Here is a 20,062-nt window from a genome sequence, read left to right as displayed (position 1 = left end):
GTCAAAAAAAAAAAAAAAAGGAGTGAAGCAGTAGATATGAGCTCTCTCTCTCTGTCTTTCAAACAAACAAATAAATAAACCAGTGGAAAACACCCTCATGCTTGGCATGTATTGTGTGTTTGTTTGCATTTTAATAATTTAAATCAGACAGGATCCCTTTCAAGAAAATTTAACATTTAAAACTCCCCCCATACTTAATACACTATATGAATAATTTGGTTATCTGATTTCAAATAACTTGATTTATAAAAAGAAAAAATGTTACTTGTATTTGCTTTCACTAATTCATTTAGATGAGTGATTTTCAGCTCTATCTGCAGGTCAGATTTCCCTGAGGAGAACTTACAAATAAAACCGCCAAGCTTTACTCTGAACTATTTAATTTAAAAATCTCAGTGTTTTTTTAAATCATTTTATCTTTTTACCTGATCTTTTTGTACCTATTTTAAAAAGATTTATTTTGTTTATCTAGGACTGGTGCTGTGGTGTACCTGCATCGTCAGCAACCCATATGGGCACTGGTTCAAGTCCTGACTGCTCCACTTCTGATCCAGCTCCCTGCGAGTGCACCTGGGAAGGCAGTGGAGGATGGCCCAATTACTTGGGCCCCTGAACCCATGTGGGAGACCAGGATGAAACTCCTGGCTCTCGGCTTTGGCCTGGCCCAGCCTTGGTCATTATTGCCATCTGGGGAGTGAACTAGCAGATGGAGGATCTCTCTTTCAGCCTCAGCCTCTCCCATTCTCTCTATGAAACTCTCCTTTCAAGTAAATACATTCCCAAATTGCTGCAATGGCCTGGGCTGGGCTAGGCCAAGCTAAAGCCGGGAGCCTAGAACTCCATCCAGGTCTCCCACATGGGTGACAGGGGCCCAAGCTCTTGGACTTGTTTTCCTAGGCATATTAGCAGAGAGCTGGGTTGAAAGTGGAGCAACTGGGACTCAAACCGGCACCCATATGAGACCCTGGTGTTACAGGTGACAACCTACTGGCCCCAATGAGTTTGCTTGTTTATTTCTTAAAAACAAACAAACAAAAAAACTTATTTTGAAAGATATCAAGTCTTAGATAAGTTATAAGAACACTTCAATGCGTCGATGGTAAGGATTCTTTTTATTTTTTTCCTTCGACTTGAAAGAGCAACAAAAAAATCTTCTATCTGCTGTTTTTTTCCCCAAAAAAATGCCTGCAACAGCCAAAGCTGGGCCAGGCTGAAGCCAGGAGCCAGGAACTCCGTCGGGGTCTGCTACAGGGCTGAAAGGGGTCCAAGCACCAGAGGCATCATCCGCTGCCTCCCGGGGTACATTAGCAGGAAGCTGGATAGGAAGTGGAGACTTCTAATCAGGACTCAAACCAGCACTCTGCCCACGGCTTCACCTGCTGTGCCACACGGCCTCCCCATCCCGGGAAGGATTCCTGTCCGAGAACAGCCCCTTTGGAGGGACTAGGCAGCCAGCCAGTCACATGTAGAGACCCACGGAGGCCGCAGAGCTGCGACTGAGCCCAGCCTGGGGTCCCCAGCAGCCCTTGGCTGAAGCAGACAGTGGAGCCTCCTGCCACTCCTCAGGAACCTTCACACTCCCCATCTGTCCACAGACGCCCCGAGGCAGGTGGCAACTATCCCTTCCCGGCTCAGCCTGGCCGAGCAAATATTTAAGGAAGATTTCCTGTCCTAAAGCAGGACGTCATCTCCTCACGGGAGAGGAACTTGACAAAGGTCATTCAGACGCAGTCCGCCATCTTCTTCCGGGGCCTTCCTACGGAAACCCCAGCAAGAAGCCATCCATCCACCAGCGACGGGGAGCTCACCACCTACCAGTCTCGTTGCTGGATGACTTGGGGCAAAGAGAGTCCTTCCCTGGGACTCGCAGCTCTGTTCCTGGCCTCCTGCACCTGTGTGAGCGCCTCCAGCCGAGCAGGTCCAGCCCTTGCCCGCCTCCCACCCTGGCACATGGGGAAGCTCCAGGGCCTCCTTTGATCCCTCGGCCTGTCTGCCAGTGTCCCGGGTCCGAGTCAGGAAAGGAGGGAGGAGAGCGGAGGGGGTTGTCTCCCGCCTTGGACCTCCTTCAGTGCGACAGGAACGGCTGCTGATGGTTCTAGCTGCTGCTGGGGAACAGGAAGCTTGGATTCTGCCCCCTTCAAAGAGCAGAGTAGAAGCAAGGGCAGCCTGGCGAGTGCTGACTGCTGACCACCCACCCTGTGCGAGGCCTCCTCCTCCCTCAGACAGCTCCTAGAGTCCCTCATCCTAACAGCCTCCCCCACCTCTCATCCCACCAAAGTGTGAGCCTATCTCCTGTTTCCAATTGTTATTGGATGGCACCACTACAGGTGTCCATGCAGCCAGACACACCTCATTCATTGACTCAAAATGCAGCTCTTCGTTCAACAAAGTTTAATGAGCCGCTGAGCGCTAAGCTCCGTGCTGACTAAGCCCCTGGGTATGCCCTCAAGGAGCCTGTGGCTAGGCAGAACTGCATCATCACCTTTGGGATCCAGCCCATGAATGAGACATGCTCAGTGCTGTGAGAGGATCCACGGCTGACCCGTTCACGGAGGTGTGCCCTGAAGGCCAAGGCGTGGACGTGTGGAGCAGGCCCAAGCTGAATGTCGAGGCAGAGGAAACAGAAAGTGTGAGGGCCCTGAGGCGGGAAGAGGCTTGTGCCATTCAAGACCAGAGAAGCCACAGGAGCGAGGTGAGGTCGGTGAGCCTCAGAGGGGCCTGGCATGGGCCTGGCATGGCATGGTCAGTGGGTGCCAGGGCAACCTTGGCCACTGCTCCCCTGCCCCACGTCCCACCAACTCCTAACGGAGGAATCCAGAAACTCACCCTTCTGCCTTGTTTGCCTTCTCATCGAGTGTGCACATAGATCTGCTTTTTTTTTTTTTTTTTTTTTTTTTTTTTTTGACAGGCAGAGTGGACAGTGAGAGAGAGAGACAGAGAGAAAGGTCTTCCTTTGCCGTTGGTTCACCCTCCAATGGCCACTGCGGCCGGCGCGCTGCGGCCGGCGCACCGCGCTGATCCGATGGCAGGAGCCAGGTACTTCTCCTGGTCTCCCATGGGGTGCAGGGCCCAAGCACTTGGGCCATCCTCCACTGCACTCCCTGGCCACAGCAGAGAGCTGGCCTGGAAGAGGGGCAACCGGAACAGAATCTGGCGCCCCGACCAGGACTAGAACCTGGTGTGCCGGCGCCACAAGGCAGAGGATTAGCCTAGTGAGCCGCAGCACCGGCTTTCTAAAAGGCTCTTGAACTCACTCCCACCCCCCCGTACCCATCAGGACACCTTAGTCCCAGCCACTGCGGTCTCTCACCTAGCCACCCTGATGGTGTCTTAACTCATATCTCAGTCTCTCTGCCTGCCACTCCAACCCATCCTGCACACAGCAGCCCGGGTAAGCATCTGAGAGTGCAAAGTCTACCAAACCACCCCTGCCCAAATGCTGACGTGGTACCCACTGCCAACAGGGAAGCCCCAGCTCCTTAGTCCGGCATCCAAGGCCCTTCTGACACCAACCCACCTTTCACCCTGCCCCACCCTGGGCCTGCACTTCTTCAGTTCTAGCAAACCCTCTGCACAACTTAGCCTCTCTGCCGGCCGTGCTGAGTCTCCAGCCTCCAACCCGCACCCCGTTCTGTACAAACCAGCTCAACCATTCCCTCTCCTGCAACCCTTCCCTACCTGACCTTCACCAACCTGGGCACAGCCATTACTGCCCACCCCGAACACCCCTGCCCCACTGCTCCTCTGCCTTCACTAACGTAGTCTCCCCCAGGCCTGGTGGTGTTTACTTATCCACCTTGCTGACCAAGCTGGAAGAGCTCCAGGAATGAAGACAGCATCTTACTTATCTTGATCACCTTGGTGCCCAGTCCTGATCCTGCATACAATAGGTGCCCAATAAATGCGGAGTGTCAGATCCAAGAGGAGATGAGGACAGTGGCCCTAGGACAGAGAGGGTGCCAGATTTCGGGAAAAGGCTCTGAAGGGGAAGTAGCTGCCATCCCCACCAATGTCTTCATGTTCCTGGAATGCCACGAGGGCCCACGAGAGCCCCTGATGCAAACCAGCGTCTCCGAGGCCCTGCCTGGGCCAGCATATCTGGTGTCTCCGGCAAAGGGACAAGGCTTCCTCCCTCCAGCTGAGCCAACTTCTCCTTCACTCCACTCTCCCCCTCCTCTGGCTTCTCTGGGACACGGAGAGGTACTGGGGGCAAGTTCTGGACCAAGATGGAGGCAATCTGGGGTTGTTTATTCATTCAACACATATATACTAAGTGCCTACTATACTCTGTGCACTTTTCTAGTCACCAGGGATGCAGTTATAAGCGAGACAGAGAAAGTCCCTGTCTAAAGGAGCTGACAGTTTCCTGGAGGGACAGACAACAAAGAAATACAATAAACATGTGGCATGTTTTGTAGAGGCAAATTCAGGTGGTGTGAGTATGACAAAGGGAAGGAGGCTGTTCTTTTAGATAGTAACCTGGAGCAGAGATGACATGAGTCTTGCAGGAGCCTGAGGAAGGAGCCTGCGAAACAGAACTGTATGTGCAAAGGTCATGAGGTAGGAATAAGCTTGGCATTTTCATACCAAGGACTCCGTTACAGCCAGAGTGCAATGAGCTAAGGAGTGGCAGATCACACTCAGGTCCCAGCCCAGCCAAACAAGTCCCATGTCTCCTCTTTGAACATGCACGTATCTTCTCATCTGATGAATGGGCTCACTAAAACATACCACCACCAGCCTGGCTCCCAGGGCAGCTACCATGGCCCAGGAGAGGAACATGGAGGTGAGATGTGTGCCATTGCTGCGATATTAAGGAAGGGGCCTGAGCAGAGGCCATGGCCTAAACCCCCTGGGCATTCACACAGGTGCTGGGATCACAGAACAGAGAGACCCTGAAGCTGAGCCCAGGCAGGGAAGCTGGGCGACTCCTCCGTCTCTTGCCCCAGGTCCGAGTGAGGCCCTGGGTGGGCACGCCGGCGGGTGCCCCTCCCCTGCCTCAGCCAGCAGGCTTCACGCCATCTGCTCCGATTTGGACCAGACCCAGCTCCCCCAGGAATACAGCCACTCCTTAATGACGGCAACGCCGGGTCCATTAGTCTGAGTCACGGGTCCCGGTGAGGGGTGGAGAGGGCCGTGGCCTTGTTTGGCTTCCGGTGAATTAGCTGAGCTCAAGCAGGCTGCGGGCCTGCCAGATGACATGGCTGACACAGCAGCTTGCCTATGGGTCACCTTCCCTGGCTCTCAGCCCACATCCCGCTCCACCCTTCCTCTAGCCGGAAGTGCTCCCACCTGCCCACACACCGGCTGCGACAGCCTATGTGAGGGCATTGGCAGGGAGGCCTGGCCAGGACCCAGCCAGTGCCATACTGTGCTGTCCCAGGCTCTTCAGCCACCTGACCCCGTGTCCCAGGTCTGGCGCCCATTCTTCCTGGTCCAGGGCTGCAGGCTGCCCACGTCGGGATACAAGGGGGAAAGGGTCGCCCACCTTCTCCCCCGAGGGCAGATTTCTTCTACTCCTTTGAGCTCAGACTCCAAGGAGGGACCCAACGGTGGGAATGGACTGAAGCCATCCAGCTCTGGGCGCGTCCACTCTGCTCTTCAGGCACAGATGGAGCCCCTGTCGTGGGGCACTGTCCCTGTGAGACTGCAGCTCTCTGCTCAAGGAGCTGGCTGCTCGCAAGTGGTGGGGACGTGGAGTATTTACAGGATGCTGTGGTCCAAGCAATGCTAGAAACAGTGGTAGAGGTAGTCCTTCTGCTCAGTGTCGCACGGACCCCTTGCTCTCCATGTCCGGAAGTCGCCCTTCCAGCTCCTCTCTAGCAGAGGGGCCTGCCATGCCCACCCCCACCCCAGTTCAGCACCACCACCTTCCCGGTGCTGTCAGCAGGTCTGGGCATCAGCCTGGCCTCCTCCCCACCTCTGCATTCAAGGAAACAGGTCTTGCTGATTTCACCTCCCCCAACTTGTTCTCCATTCTGCTTCCAGAGTGGTCTTTCTGAAAACAAAAACTGGCCGGCGCCGTGGCTCAATAGGCTAATCCTCCGCCTTGAGGCGCTGGCACCCCAGGTTCTAGTCCTGGTCGGGGCGCTGGATTCTGGTCCGGTTGCCCCTCTTCCAGGCCAGCTCTCTGCTGTGGCCAGAGAGTGCAGTGCAGTGCAGCGCGCTGGCAGCGGCGGCCATTAGAGGGTGAACCAATGGCAAAGGAAGACCTTTCTCTCTGTCTCTCTCTCTCACTGTCCACTCTGCCTGTCCAAAAAAAAAAAAAAAAAAAAAAAAAAAACACACACCTGAAAGCAAAAACTGACCTTGCCCTCTCCTCTGTTGAATTAGGATCGGTCCATTCACTTAAAATTACTCAGCCACCACTGGCTCAAAGAGGAGAGCCAAACTTCTTGGTGTGGCACACGCATTCCTCCATGGCTAGGCCTTGGTTGGCCTCTCTAGCGCCCCTCTGGCCACTTGCCCCCTCACTCATCAGACAGGACCACTGCAGGCCTGCGTACCCCCATGCCTTTTCTCAGGGTACTCCCTCTGCCTGGCAAGCCCACCTCCCTTGGGTTTTCTGCCCAGGCCCACCTCAATTTGAGCCCCTCTTCTGCACAGATGTCTACTCAACAGAACCTGGAATATTCCATGACTTACCTTGTACTTCCTTAGAGAGGGGGTAAGGGGACACATGGTCCACCTGGCATGTATGTGTTGGCTGTGTGAATAAAACCTCAGAAGCAAGGTGTCCAGCTCCGGAAGAGGGAGACGTTCAGGGTTGCAGGTGCAACACTGACAGCACCTGTTGGCACAGCCACACGTGGGGCTCGAGGAAAATCTAGAAAAATAAGAACAAAAAACAACTGGGCTCCAAGAAGTAGTGCCCTGTGCCTGCCCTCTGAACAGAGCAGGTGAGACATTCTGATAGGCAGTTCCACAAAGATGGCTACCAGTGGAGAATAGTGTGCAAACTCGGGGTTCTATTACCAGGAGGAAAAGTGTTCGTCGTACAAAAGCCTTGAATATCACGAAACCTTCCCCACACACTGATCTCTCACCTGCAAAACGAATCCGCTCACAGGAAGCCAGGCTGGCCCAACCAGGGCCCCATGACGTCCCTGGCTATAGGGGTGCTTCACAGAGCGATAGCCCCGGGCGCCCCAGGCCAGTCCTGTGCAAGTCTTCCTCTCTGGCTTGTGCGAGGCCTCGGGGGTGAGCTGGGAGGCAGCAGAACCATCATAGCTGAGGCTCCGGGAGTCCGAAGACCTAGTCTGTGTGACCTTGGGAAAGTCATTTCCCCTGCGAGCCTCAGTTTCTTTTCTGTGGTTGGGGCTAGCACAGGTGGCTGTGTGGAATGTGTGCTGTTTCGGGGGGCACGCTCACATCATACTGCACAGACACTGGAGTCCCCCGGCAACCTCCCCCAGGATTCCGGGCTGTGCGGGGGGTGGGGTGCAGGAGCCTGGCTCCCAATCCCCCAGGGGCTGCATTCACGATCTCCTGCCATAGACAAGCTTACTGCACGCTACTGGGGAACAGGAGAGATGGCTGCAGACTGCACCTCCCGGCTTTGTGAACTAACACAACAGGGATTTCTCTCCTCTACCCATAGCCTCTTGCAGTGCAGGCAAACTTGGGTGAAGACTCTGGACTGGATAAGTCATGTGCTCATCTCTTGGATCAGTTTTTGTTTTTTTTTCCTTTGAGAGAGAAGGGGGCGGTGGAAAGAGAGAGAAGGCACTGGTGTCTGCTGCTTCATTCCCCACAGCAGCTAGGGCTGGACCAGGCTGAAGCCAGAAGCCAGGAACTCAATACAGGTCTCAATACAGGTGGCAGAGACCCATCACCTCTGGCTCCCAGGTTGTGCTTTAGCAGGAAGCTGGGAGGGGAGCAGAACTAGGACTTGAACCTGGGTACGCTGGTATGGAATGTAGGGATGCCGACCTCTAGAACAAGGGCCCACCGCATTTGGATCAGCTGCTGTTGGCCAGTGGATCAGGCCAGGCTGAGATCACACGCACCTGTTGCTGCCGACGACCAAGCAGGGTGGAACGATTCATAATAGCATGGCCTGGTGGAAGTCGCAACCTGAGAGCTCAAAGGGCCGAAGTCCTCACTGCCTCTGCGAGGAGTCCTGGAAGCGGTTTCCTTCTCATGGCCCGCCCCTTCTGTGCTCAAGGTGCCCCTGGTTGGTACACCCCATCTCCAGGCAGCACGCCCCTCCAGACAGGTGCTCTCAGCAGTCGTGGGCAGCGATCTGAGACAGGTGCGGGGTGGGGGGTGTCTGTGGTCTGTGTGCCAAGGTGCTGAATAAATATTTGCTGTGCCTCAGTGTGTTGGCAGGTGAGGCCTCAGGGCTTGTCTGCCCCTTCCTGGTGATTATCCCCAGCTCACCCTTTGAGCCACTCAAAGACCCCACTGTCCTCTCTCGGGGTGGTGGGTGCAGTCTGAGCATGATCCTGCCCCAGTCTCCTGCCCCCTGTTTTCCCCACCTGCTGTCTGTGTCCTGAGACACCCCCACCCCCACCAGGAGCTTTCTCTTAACCTTCCAGCCCTTCTTCTCTGATTTTCAAGGCCCTGAGAAGATGGAGGGGGCAGAGGCTGAAGAGAGACCCTGGCAAGATGGAAAGAGCAGGGGCCTAAGCCTGTCTGATGGCAGTTCTGGCCCTTACTAGCTCTGTGGCCCTGAGCAAGTGCCTCCATCTCACTGGGTGCCAATTCCCTCTTAGCTTAAAGGCACATCACAACAGCTACAGGCCAGGATTGATGGGATACTTTTTTATGGGAAGATTTATTTTATTTATTTGAAAGGCAGAGAGAGAGAGAGAGAGAGAGAGAGAGAGAGAGAGATTGAGAGATCTTCTACCTGCTGGTTCACTCCGCAAATGCCCTCAATGGCCAGGGCTGGGCAGGGCCAAGGCTAGGAGTCAAGAGCTTCATCTGGGTCTCTCTCTCTCTCTCTTCTTCTATTTTTTTTTAAGATTTTATTTATTTATTTGAGATGCAGAGTCACAGACAGTGAAAGGGAGAGACAGAGAGAAAGGTCTTCCTTCTGTTGGTTCACTCCCTAGGTGGCCGCAAAGGCCAGAGCTGAGCTGATCTGAAGCCAGGAGCCAGGAGCTTCCTCCAGGCCTCCCATGTGGGTGTAGGGGCCCAAGGACGTGGGCCATCTTCCACTGCTTTCCCAGGCCATCGCAGAGAACTGGCTCGGAAGAGGAGCAACCGGGACTAGAATCAGAGTCCATATGGGATGCTGGCGCTGCAGGCAGAAGATTAATCTACTGAGCCATGGCACCGGCCCCCATCCAGGTCTCTTATGTGGGTGCAGAGCCATCTTCCGCTGCTTCCCCAAGAGCATTAGCAGGGAGCTGGATCAGAAGTGGAGCAGCCAGGACACAACCCGGTGTCTAAATGGGATGCCCGTGTTACAGGCGATGACTTAACTCGCTACACCACAATGCCAGCCCCTGGGGATACTTTTTATTAAATGCTGTAACCAAGCTTCTGGCACAGAGAGCACTTCCTCAAGGTGGCTGTTGCCACATGGTGAGGACCTGGTTTGGGGAAGGGTCAGCAGCTTTAAGGCTCAGATCGCCCCCAGGCTGCCTCACATCAGCCCCAAATCTACTGCAGCCCCCTGCAGCGCCACCTCCTGTTAAGCTTGGGAAACGTCACCCAGTCCAAAGAATCCTCTAGCTTCCGTGGTAGCCGGGGTTTCCATCATCCTTGCAGGACCACACCCAGGACCCTCAGATACGCTCACAGCCCCTGGGGTCTCTGGGTTCATTGGAGCTTTGCTCCCTGCCCTTCCTCCCTCTCTGCCTTCCTAACAAGTTGCCCAGACCTAGGAGCTACCCCATCCAATCCTGCTCGACCCCGGCCTCCTGGAATGCGCACTGGCAGCTTCCCAAGAGGCCTTCCTGTCTGCAGAGCCGGAACAGAGGACCCTGGACTCTTGTCACTGCATGTCACTGGGAGCGTCTGGGGAAGTACCATGCTATTGGACTGTTACTCGAATCGGAAGAGATGGTCTTCATACACCGGAATTTATTACCACGTGTTCCAGCGGCTGGGCTAAGAAACTTGTGCTCACAAAACCCCTAGGAGGTAGGCCTATGATTATATCCATTTTCCAGATGAGAAAATTAAGGTTCAGAGAGACTAAATGACGTACGCAGAGCCTCCAGGATCGTGAGCAACAGAGCTGGCATTCAAGCCGACCGCAGTCTGACTGCATGGCAGATCCTCAGGGAGGGCATCTGGCACACTGGCTAAGTTGCCTCTTGGGATACCTGCATTCTGTATCAGAGTGCACAGGTGGAGTCCTGGCTCCTCCGCTTCCAGCTTCCAGCTACTGTGCACCCTGGGAAGGCAGCAGCTGATGACCTGAGTACTTGTGTCCCTGCCACCCATGTTGGAGCCATGGAGGACGTTCTTGGTCCCTGGCTTTGGCCTCGCCCAGCCCTGGCTGCTGTGGGCATTTCAGGAGTGAACCAATGGATAGAAGATCCCTCTCTCTCTGTCTTTCTGCCTTATAAATAAAATAAAATAAATAAACTTAAAAAAAAATAAAGACACTGGAAAAGGCAAGGCGCAGGCCTCCCCTGCAGCCTCAGAGGGAGTGGATCCATGTTAACCTTCAGCGCTTCAGAGTGAGGGGCCGCGCGTGCGTGGTCGTTTGTTCCAGCAGCAACAGGAAATGAGTCCACCAGCTACGCCACCCTCGGCAAGTTCCCCCACCCTGGGAGCCCAGATTCCCTCGTCTCTTAAGTGGGGATAATAATGGCTGCTGGATGTGCTGCATTAGAGAAGAAGCATATCCTAAAAGCTTCATAAATGATGCAGTGTGCAAAGCAGCAAGAGAGGGGCAGAGGGAGAGGGCGGAGAGACGGGCGGCGGAGTTACAGCCAACTCCACACTCCAGAGCGTCTGCCCGGACTCATCCTCCCACTTCAATCTTCTCCCTCTTAGGCGGGCCCGGGGCAACCTCCTGGATGGGAAACCGAGGCCTGCCCTGGGACACGTCTCTGGCACCCCAAGTGCTTCCTTTCAACCAGTGGAAAGCTTCAGGCTTTTCTTCGGCCTCATGATTTTCTGGGCTTGGCCAGTAATAGCCTCTGTGGGAACGCAGAAACCCCTCATGGATCCTTTTCTTGGCAAGGAACCGAGTGTTGGCCTGAGAGATGCGTTGTCACTTCTGTGTGTGTGCACGCGTGTTTGCAGGTATAGGTGTGTGCACGCATGTGTGCGTGTACCTATGTGTATTTACGGGTTTGTGATACCCAACTGCCTCCGGTTTCTCCACACCCTTGGCATTTTCCTTTGAATATTTTAGTGGGTGTAAAGGGATCTCTCATTGTGTTTTCAATTCGCATACCCCTAAAGACTACTGATGCCGAGCCCTTTTGGCTATTTGAATATCTGCACATGTCTGAGTCTTCTTTGCCCATTTAAATAAATTGGGTTGTTCATCTTTTCAACAGTTCGGGTTTGTGGCACAGCTGGTTAAGCCTTGGAACATGGCAGGTGATGGCCCAAGTATTTGGTCTCCTGCCACCCACATGGTAGATCCAAATGGAGTTCCTGGCTCCTGGTTTCGGCCTGGCCCAGCCCCAGCTGTTGCAGGCATTTGGGGAGTGAACTAATGGATAGAAGATCTCTCTCTGTCTCTCCCTCTCTTTGTTGCTCTGCCTTTCAAATAAATAAAGAAATCTCTATTGTAAAATGTGGATTTTTTTGGTTTTGTTTTGTATTTGGAAGGCAGGGAGACAGAGAGTGATCTGCCATCTGCTTGTTCACTCCCCGAGAGGCCACATTACCCCGGTGTCCATGGTGACATTGGTGTAAACAAACCTTCTGTGCTAGCAGCCGCCTGTAAACACAACACACACAGTTGTGTACCGTCAGAAACTCCATAACCACAACCAATGTCTGCATTACCGGCTTATGTGTCTACTATACTTTTTTTTTTTTTTTTTTGACAGGCAGAGTGGATAGTGAGAGAGAGAGACAGAGAGAAAGGTCTTCCTTTTGCTGTTGGTTCACCCTCCAATGGCTGCCACGGCTGGCGCGCTGCAGCCGGCGTACTGCGCTGATCCAAAGGCAGGAGCCAGGTGCTTCTCCTGGTCTCCCATGGGGTGCAGGGCCCAAGCACTTGGGCCATCCTCCACTGTACTCCCTGGCCACAGCAGAGAGCTGGCCTGGAAGAGGGGCAAGCGGGACAGAATCCGGCGCCCTGACCGGGACTAGAACCCCGTGTGCCAGTGCCGCTAGGTGGAGGATTAGCCTATTGAGCCGCGGCGCCCGCTGTGTCTACTATACTTTTACTGTGTGTGTGTGTGTGTGTGTGTTTTTAAGATTTCTTTATTTGAAAGACATGTTACAGAGAGAAAGAGGGAGAGAGCGAGAGCAAGAGAGAGAGAGAGAGTGAGAGAGAGAGAGAGATTCCCCAAATGGCCGCAACAGCCAGGGTTGGGCCAAGCCAAAGCCAGGAGCCAGGAAATTCATTCAGATCTCCCACATTGGTGGCAGGCGCCATCTTCTGCTGCTTTTCCTAGGTCATTAGCAGGGAGCTGGATCAGAAGTGGAGCAGCCAGGATGTGAACCTGCGCCCATATGGGATGCTGACATTGCAAGCGGCAGCTTTACTTGCTACGCCCCAACACTGGCCCTTATTGTTATTTTGGAGTGTACTCCTTCTACTTTTGAAAAAAAAAGTTTACTGTAAGCCAGTCTGCCGTGTGACTCCGCCAGCAGCCCCGTACACCTTGTGTTACAGAATCTCATGGATGCATCAAGAGACCACATCAGGCCATTGACCTATACCATGCAGGCTTGTGTATGTGCACTCTGACGTTTGCTCAGTGACGCAGGTCTCCAAGTAAGCAATCCAGACTGCCTCTAACATTTCTTTGAATGTTAATTACCTATGTTTTTTAATAAGCTGAATTGTGCCTCCGTTTTGAAATGCTGCCACCAGGTGGCAATGGTGTGTAACGCCCAAGAGCCGACTGCACAGAGGCAATGCCTCAGATTTGTAAATCATTCATGAGTGTTCTTGAAACTGTGTTGCATTATTTTGTGAGCACGTCATTTTATTTACTTACTTTTAGTATTGATATGAGAGGCAGAGTGACAGAGAGAAGGTGAGAGCTCCCCTCCCACCTACTGTTTCACTCCTCAAATGCCTGCAACAGACAGGGCTGGGCCAAGGTCAGGAGCCAGGAACTTCATCCAAGTCTCCTATGAGGGTGGCAGGAATCTAATGATTGGAGCCATTCTCCCTGCCTCCCAGGGTCCTCATTAGCAGGCAGCTTGAGCCAGGAGCCAGAGCTGGGAACCGAATCCAGGCACTGTGGTTTGGAAAGAAGGCATCGTAACTGTGTCTTAACCAGTGGGCTGAAGCCCACCCCACCACGTATATTTAATTTCAATCAGGCCGGCACCGCGGCTCACTAGGCTAATCCTCCGCCTAGCGGCGCCGGCACACCGGGTTCTAGTCCCGGTCGGGGCGCCGGATTCTGTCCCGGTTACCCCTCTTCCAGGCCAGCTCTCTGCTGTGGCCAGGGAGTGCAGTGGAGGATGGCCCAGGTGCTTGGGCCCTGCACCCCATGGGAGACCAGGAAAAGTACCTGGCTCCTGCCATCGGATCAGCGCGGTGCGCCAGCCGCAGCGCGCCGGCCGCGGCGGCCATTGGAGGGTGAACCAACGGCAAAGGAAGACCTTTCTCTCTGTCTCTCTCTCTCACTGTCCACTCTGCCTGTCAAAAAATAAAAAATAAAATAAAATAAAAAATAAAATAATTTCAATCAATAGCTTTGTGCTGGAGGTCTCTTTTTTTGTTCCTTATTCTTTTGTTTCCCTCCCATGTAGATTTATTTCCAGGAGCAGACTGGCCCCTCCAAGAGGCTTCTCAGGACAGTCTCTGTGGTTCAGCAAGTGAGAGCTACAGGGCTCCCTGGTGCTCTCCCAGACACTAGCAACGGCCCGTCATTCCTTCAAGTCTTTGCAAAACTCCTCGCATGTCTGTTTTTCATCCAGCATTTCCCCCATGATGTGGTTCCCACCCCCCTTTTCTGTAACCAACACCTAGCAACACCTCTGGGAACTAGCGTTCCAAGAGCACTGTCTAGAAAATTTTTAGATATTAACAACCCACACCTTCCGTCAATTGCCCTCAAAGGCCATTACTTTGTTCATTGGTTCATTGAAAACCCGCTGGAGCAGCCACCACGCTAGGGGTTTGGGCTACAGGGCTGCTTGTCTCAGCTGCCCCCAGATGGAGAGGGGACAGATAGGGGCCCCTTCAGAAGACTGACTGTACCAAGGGATATGATGAGGGCCAAGACAGGTGTTCAGGAAATGATGATGCCAAGTGATTAAATCTGCCACCTGGCTCTGATAATCCTCCCAGGACAGACAGAACCTAATCTGAGCCTAGGACACAAGTGTGGGTCCTTGACATCCTTACCATATAACAAATGCAGAATCCTGGGCTCTGACCTAGAACTACTAAGTCAGAACCTGCACTTTAACAAGATCCATGGGCAAACCTTCTGTACATTCATGTTTGAAAAGCACTGCCTTGGGGGCCGTCACGGTGGCGTAGAAGGTTATGCCTCCTCCTGCAATGCCGGCATCCCATTTGGGCACTGGTTCGAGTCCCAGCTGCTCCACTTCCGATCCAACTCCTTGCTAATGCGCCTGAGAAAGTATTGGAAGATGGCCCAGGTGCTTGGGCCCTTGCACCTACCTGGTACACCCAGAAGCTCCTGACTCCTCGCTTCAGCCTGGCCCAGACCAGGTCTGCTGCAGCCATTTGGGGAGTGAACTAGCAGAAGGAAGATTTCTGTCTCTGTCTCTCCCTCTCTCTTTATAACGCTGACTTTTAAATAAATAAATAGGCCGGCACCGCAGCTCACTAGGCTAATCCTCCGCTTGTGGCTCCGGCACACCGGGTTCTAGTCCCGGTTGTGGTGCCGGATTCTGTCCTGGTTGCTCCTCTTCCAGGCCAGCTCTCTGCTGTGGCCAGGGAGTGCAGTGGAGGATGGCCCAAGTGCTTGGGTTCCTGCACCCGCATGGGAGACCAGGAGAAGCACCTGGCTCCTGGCTTCGGATCGGCGCAGTGCGCCGGCGGGAACACAGCAGCCATAGTGGCGACTTGGGGGGTGAACCAACGGAAAAAAGAAGACCTTTCTCTCTGTCTCTCTCTCTCTCTCACTGTCTAACTCTGCCTGTCCAAAAAAAAAAAAAAATACATACATCTTGGAAAGGAAAGGAAAGCCCTGCCTTAAGCATCAGGACATGTCTGTAAACAGAACCCCTGTGTATTCCTGGGTGACATCTTGGACAAGGCTGACCTAGCTGCCTCCAGGCCAGGCCAGGCAGACACAACAGGAAGCGGGGCAGGCTGCAGGTGTACAGCAGTGCATGGAGCAAGGACAGGGGACAAGGCCACACCTGTGGTTCGTCCTCCCAGTGACTGCCGCGACTGAGCAGACGAAATGGGAATGGCTGCGGAGCGGGGGCCAGTGGGAATCCGAGGGGAAGAGGAGGCTTTCACTCTGTCCTCCAGAGACACCGTCCCTGGGCTGCACCTGGCCTGAGGCGGGTCCTGGGCACCGCTGGGCTGAGCCCGGTGGCTACAGTGAGACTGCGATCAGGCTGGGTCTGCGGAAGCAGCCTGGGGAAGACTCAGAGATATTCCACCCCCAGATCTGGGCCTGCGGAGTGTGACTAGACCAGGTGGGGAAGGGGTTAACTAAAGGGAAAGGAAACGGAGAACCCACAACGTCAATACCAAAACACAACACAACACAACACAACACAACACAACACACGGAGGCACTAACCCTAGCCCTCCAGCAGTGGCCCTGCTCCCGCCCCCAGGAGCAGCGTGTGTGTGGAAGGTGGCTCCCAGCAGGGGGCGCCCTCCTTGTTCTCCAGGGAGAGCCCTCGCCAGCGCCCAGAGTCCTAGCGATTCGACTGTTTCCTATTCTAACTCCTCCGAAGCGAAGTCGGGCAGGAATCTGATGGTGGGAATGGGATGGGGAGATGACAGAGGTAAGGGTCCAAAGGCAGGAGCACCCTCGCCTGAACGGGGAGGGGGTCGCATGTGGCCAGCCCGCTAGGAGTGACCTGGCCCTACTGTGCTTCCGAGGATGCCCGTCACCGAGTCCCACGTTTGCTCCGCAAGGATGGGGTAAACCCTGGCTCCACTCATCTCCCAGGGGCCCAACCTAACCCCTGTGGTGGGAAGACTATGCTTGCTTTACGTCTGCAGTGGGCGCTCAGGACAGTGCAGCCGATGCGTTGAAGCGACGCCCGTCCTATGGGAGAAAGGGTTAACTCACAGCGTCTGCCGGGCTGCCGAAAGTCACCAGGCTGAGGCCTATCTGGAGGCAGATTCCTTGGCTCAGACTTGCCAAGGTCAGTCTGCTTTGTCGTTGATAGCATGGGCAGAGCCCGATCTGTGTGCTCTCCCAAAATACAAAACAAGTTTCCCGCTACAAAGGGGAGTCATGCTCATCGTGGAAACATTGGAAAACAAAGCAAAATGCAAATCCTGTCCCTAATCCCACCCCTTAAAGGCAACCTCTTTGTACATTTTGGTGAATTTCTTGCAAATTTTTCCCTAGGCATAGCTGTTTACATATTTAATGAGATCATAATAACCACACCTTTCATAACCCTGCTTTTTGGGTTAGTAGTACTGTCGAAGCTCTTACTCATTAAAATTTGTTGTAATCATAATTAATATTCCAGCCTATGGTTCGATGAGGGGACTTCAGAAAGCTAGTGCAAATGAAATGAAAAGATAAGTTTATTTTAGTGAACTTTTAAAAAAATATTTATTTTATTTTATTTATTTGGAAGGCAGAGTCAGAGGCCAGCCTTGTAGAGTAGTGGATAAAGCCGCCACCTGTATCACCAGCATCCCATGAGGGCGCCAGTTCGAGTCCTAATCGCTCCACTTCCAATCTAGCTCCTTGCTAATGGCTTAGGAAAAGCAGCAGAAAATGGCCCAAGTGCTTGGATACCTGCATCCACATGGGAGACCCGAAGAAGCTTCTAGCTCCTTGGCTTTGGCTTGGCCCAGCCCTGGCTGTTTAGGCCATCTGGAGAATGAACAAGTAGATGGAAGATTCTTCCTTTCTCTCTCTCTCTCCCTCTCTCTCTCTCTCTCTCCCCTTGCCTCTGCCTCTGCCTCTCTGAGCAGCTGCTACCCCTAGGGCTCAGACAGAACAGGAGACAGAACCCCACCCCCACCCTGATGGCCAGCTCCAGACCTTGTTGGAGAGGATGTGGCTGTGACAAGAGAAGCAGCTCTGGTACTCGCTGAAAATCCTCCTTCTGGGATATGTCTTGGGCTGTGTCTGCCAGAGTCACTGCACAAAGCCAAGCAGAGAGTGTGCCAGGACTGAGTGTGCCAGGGGAAGCTGCCAGTCTTTGAGGATGCTCCCCGCACTGCACTCTGGACATCCATCCGTCCTGTAGGAACCGGATGCTGGAGAAGTCATGGGGCGGGCATTTGGTGCAGCTTGGAAGCTGCTGTGTGGGATGCCCACATTCCATTCTGGAGTGCCTGATTCAAGGCCCAGCTCTGCTTCTGATCCAGCTTCCTGCGGGTGCACAGTCTCCAAGGCAGTGGACGATGGCTCAAGTACTTGGCTCCCTGCCATGCACACGGGAGGCTCAGAATGAATTCCTGTCTCCTGCCTTTGACTTGGACCAGCTGTGGCTGTTGTGGGCATCTGGGGAGTGAATCAGCAGGTGGAAGATCTCTCTGCCTCTGCCTGGGTGGAAAATGGCTGCTTGCTTTGTAGAAGCTGGGTCCTGGTGAGGCTGTTTATGCTGTCGGAGCCGGGTGCTGCATGCTGCAGGGCTTGCCAAGCAGGGCGCACCAAAACAAGGAAGTAACAGCCCTTCCTCTCGCGGCGTCTCTCCTGTGCCCTCTGCTGACAAAGTTTAACACATGTCCGCTGGCAAAAGGAAAAATAAAATAGTCCGCTACAATTTTTTAAAAAATATTTATTGCGTTTATTTGAAAGGCAGAGTGACAGAGACAGAAAAGACATCTTCCAAAGAACGAATATTTAATATTCTAGAGTTTAAAAATTAAAAAAAGTAACCGCAGTAATTCGGTATGATGCATTAAAAAAAAAAGACATCTTCCCTCTGCTGGTTGGTTCATTCCCCAAATGGCCACAGCACTTGGGGCTGGGCCAGGAGATGAAGCCAGGAGCCAAGAACTCCATTTGGGTCTCCCACATGGGTGGCAGGGACTCAACTACTTCTACCATCTTCCACTGCTTTCCCGGGCACATTAGCAGGGAGCCGCTTCAGAAGCAGAGCAATTGGCGCTCCTCTATCCTCTGGGGTGCCAGCATTGCGGATGTCAGCTTACCCACTGCACCACAATGCCAGCCCCTCTGGCTACCTTTCTGTGCTAAGAATGAAGCTGTATTAGCCGAGAGAGGGCCAGACAGCATGGAAAGGCAGGTGCAGAAAAGCAAACTGATCACCAATCAGCCACTACTGTCCGGGGTAGGGACAGTTAGGTGGAGAGAGATGAGTGTTTCAGTCACTAGGGAACTTGTTTCTTTTCTAGATCAGGGACATTCCACCACACTTTGAAAAAACATTCAAGACTACTCATGTCGGAGTGGGTGTTGTGGCACAGCAGGTTAAAGGTTAAGCCGTCACTTGCAACATGGGCAGCCCACATCAGAGTGAATGCTGGTTTGAGTTCTGGCTGCTCTGTTTCCAGTCCAGCTCCCTGCTGGTGTGCCTGGGAAACCCAGAGGAGGATGGCTCAGTTGCTTGGGTCCCTGCCACCTATTTGGGAGACTCCGGTGGAGTTGCTGGCTCCTGGCTTCTGCCTGGCCTAGCCGTGGCCACTGTGGCTATTTGGGGAGTGAACTAGTGGGTGGAAGATCTTTCTCTCTCTCTCCCTCTCTCTCTGTTACTCAGCCTTTCAAATAAATATATATTTTTTAAAAAAGACTTCATTTCCTTTTATTTAAATAAGTGGCTTACCAAGCAACCTTATGATTTTTCTTCTCTGCTACCCTAACACCAGCTGAGGATAGACCCTGGGGACTGGGTGCACGTACTGTGCTATCTGGAGAGGGATGTCACCCACCATGAACTAGGAAGTCGGTCTTTGATAGCTACAGCAGCCTTGAGTGGTATTAGTGAGAGCAAGTCTTCCCCAAAGACTGCACTCATTTCTTACCCTAAGAGGCTGATTGACCAGACCTTGAACTTGAAGGTGCACTCCTGACGGACCTGGGGCTGTACTCCAGATGACACTGTTGCTAGCACATTCCCCAGGGAGGAACTCCACAAAACACATGATCAGGTATGGATAAAGAGTGTTCCTTTTTTGGGGGGAAGGCAGAGAGGGAGAGACAAAGAAATATCAACCACCTGCTAGTTCACTCCCCAAATGGTCTCAGTAGCCAAGGCTGAGCTGGGTCAAAGCCAGGAATCAGGAACTCCATCTGGGTCTCCCTTTGAGTGGCAAGGACTCAAGTACTTGAACCATCATCTACCGTTCCAGGTGCATTAGCAGAGAGCTGGATAGGAAGGAGCATAGCTGGGACTTGAACCAGCATTCTGATATGAGATGCTGGCATACCAAGTGATGTTTTCACCCACTAAGCTGTAGCACCTGCCCAAAAATGTTCTATGAATTTCTATCCAACAACCTCATATGGTTGCTGGACTTTGAAGCTGTTCCTAGGCTTTCACAACTAACATTTGTATAACATAGAAACAGTAAGCAGGCGTTTGGCAAAGTGGTTGTGTCATTTCAGAATGCCCGGCTTCAAGTCCCAGCTCCCCTTTCAGTTCCGGCTTCTTGGAAGCAGTGGGAGATGGCTCGAGTATTCGGCGTCTCTGCCACCCATGTGGAAGATCTGGGTGGAGTTTTAAGATTTTCTGCCTTTGGCCTGGCCCAGCCCTGGCTGTTGTGGGCATTTGGGGAGTGAACCAGCAGATGGGAGATCTCTCTTGTGTCTGTCTCTATCTCCATCTTTCTGTCTCTCTGCCTTCCAAATAAGTTTAAAAA

Source organism: Oryctolagus cuniculus, chromosome 1, assembly GCF_964237555.1.
Source record: "Oryctolagus cuniculus chromosome 1, mOryCun1.1, whole genome shotgun sequence".
In the NCBI taxonomy this organism is placed as follows: domain Eukaryota; kingdom Metazoa; phylum Chordata; class Mammalia; order Lagomorpha; family Leporidae; genus Oryctolagus; species Oryctolagus cuniculus.
Note: the sequence above shows the minus strand (reverse complement) of the source record.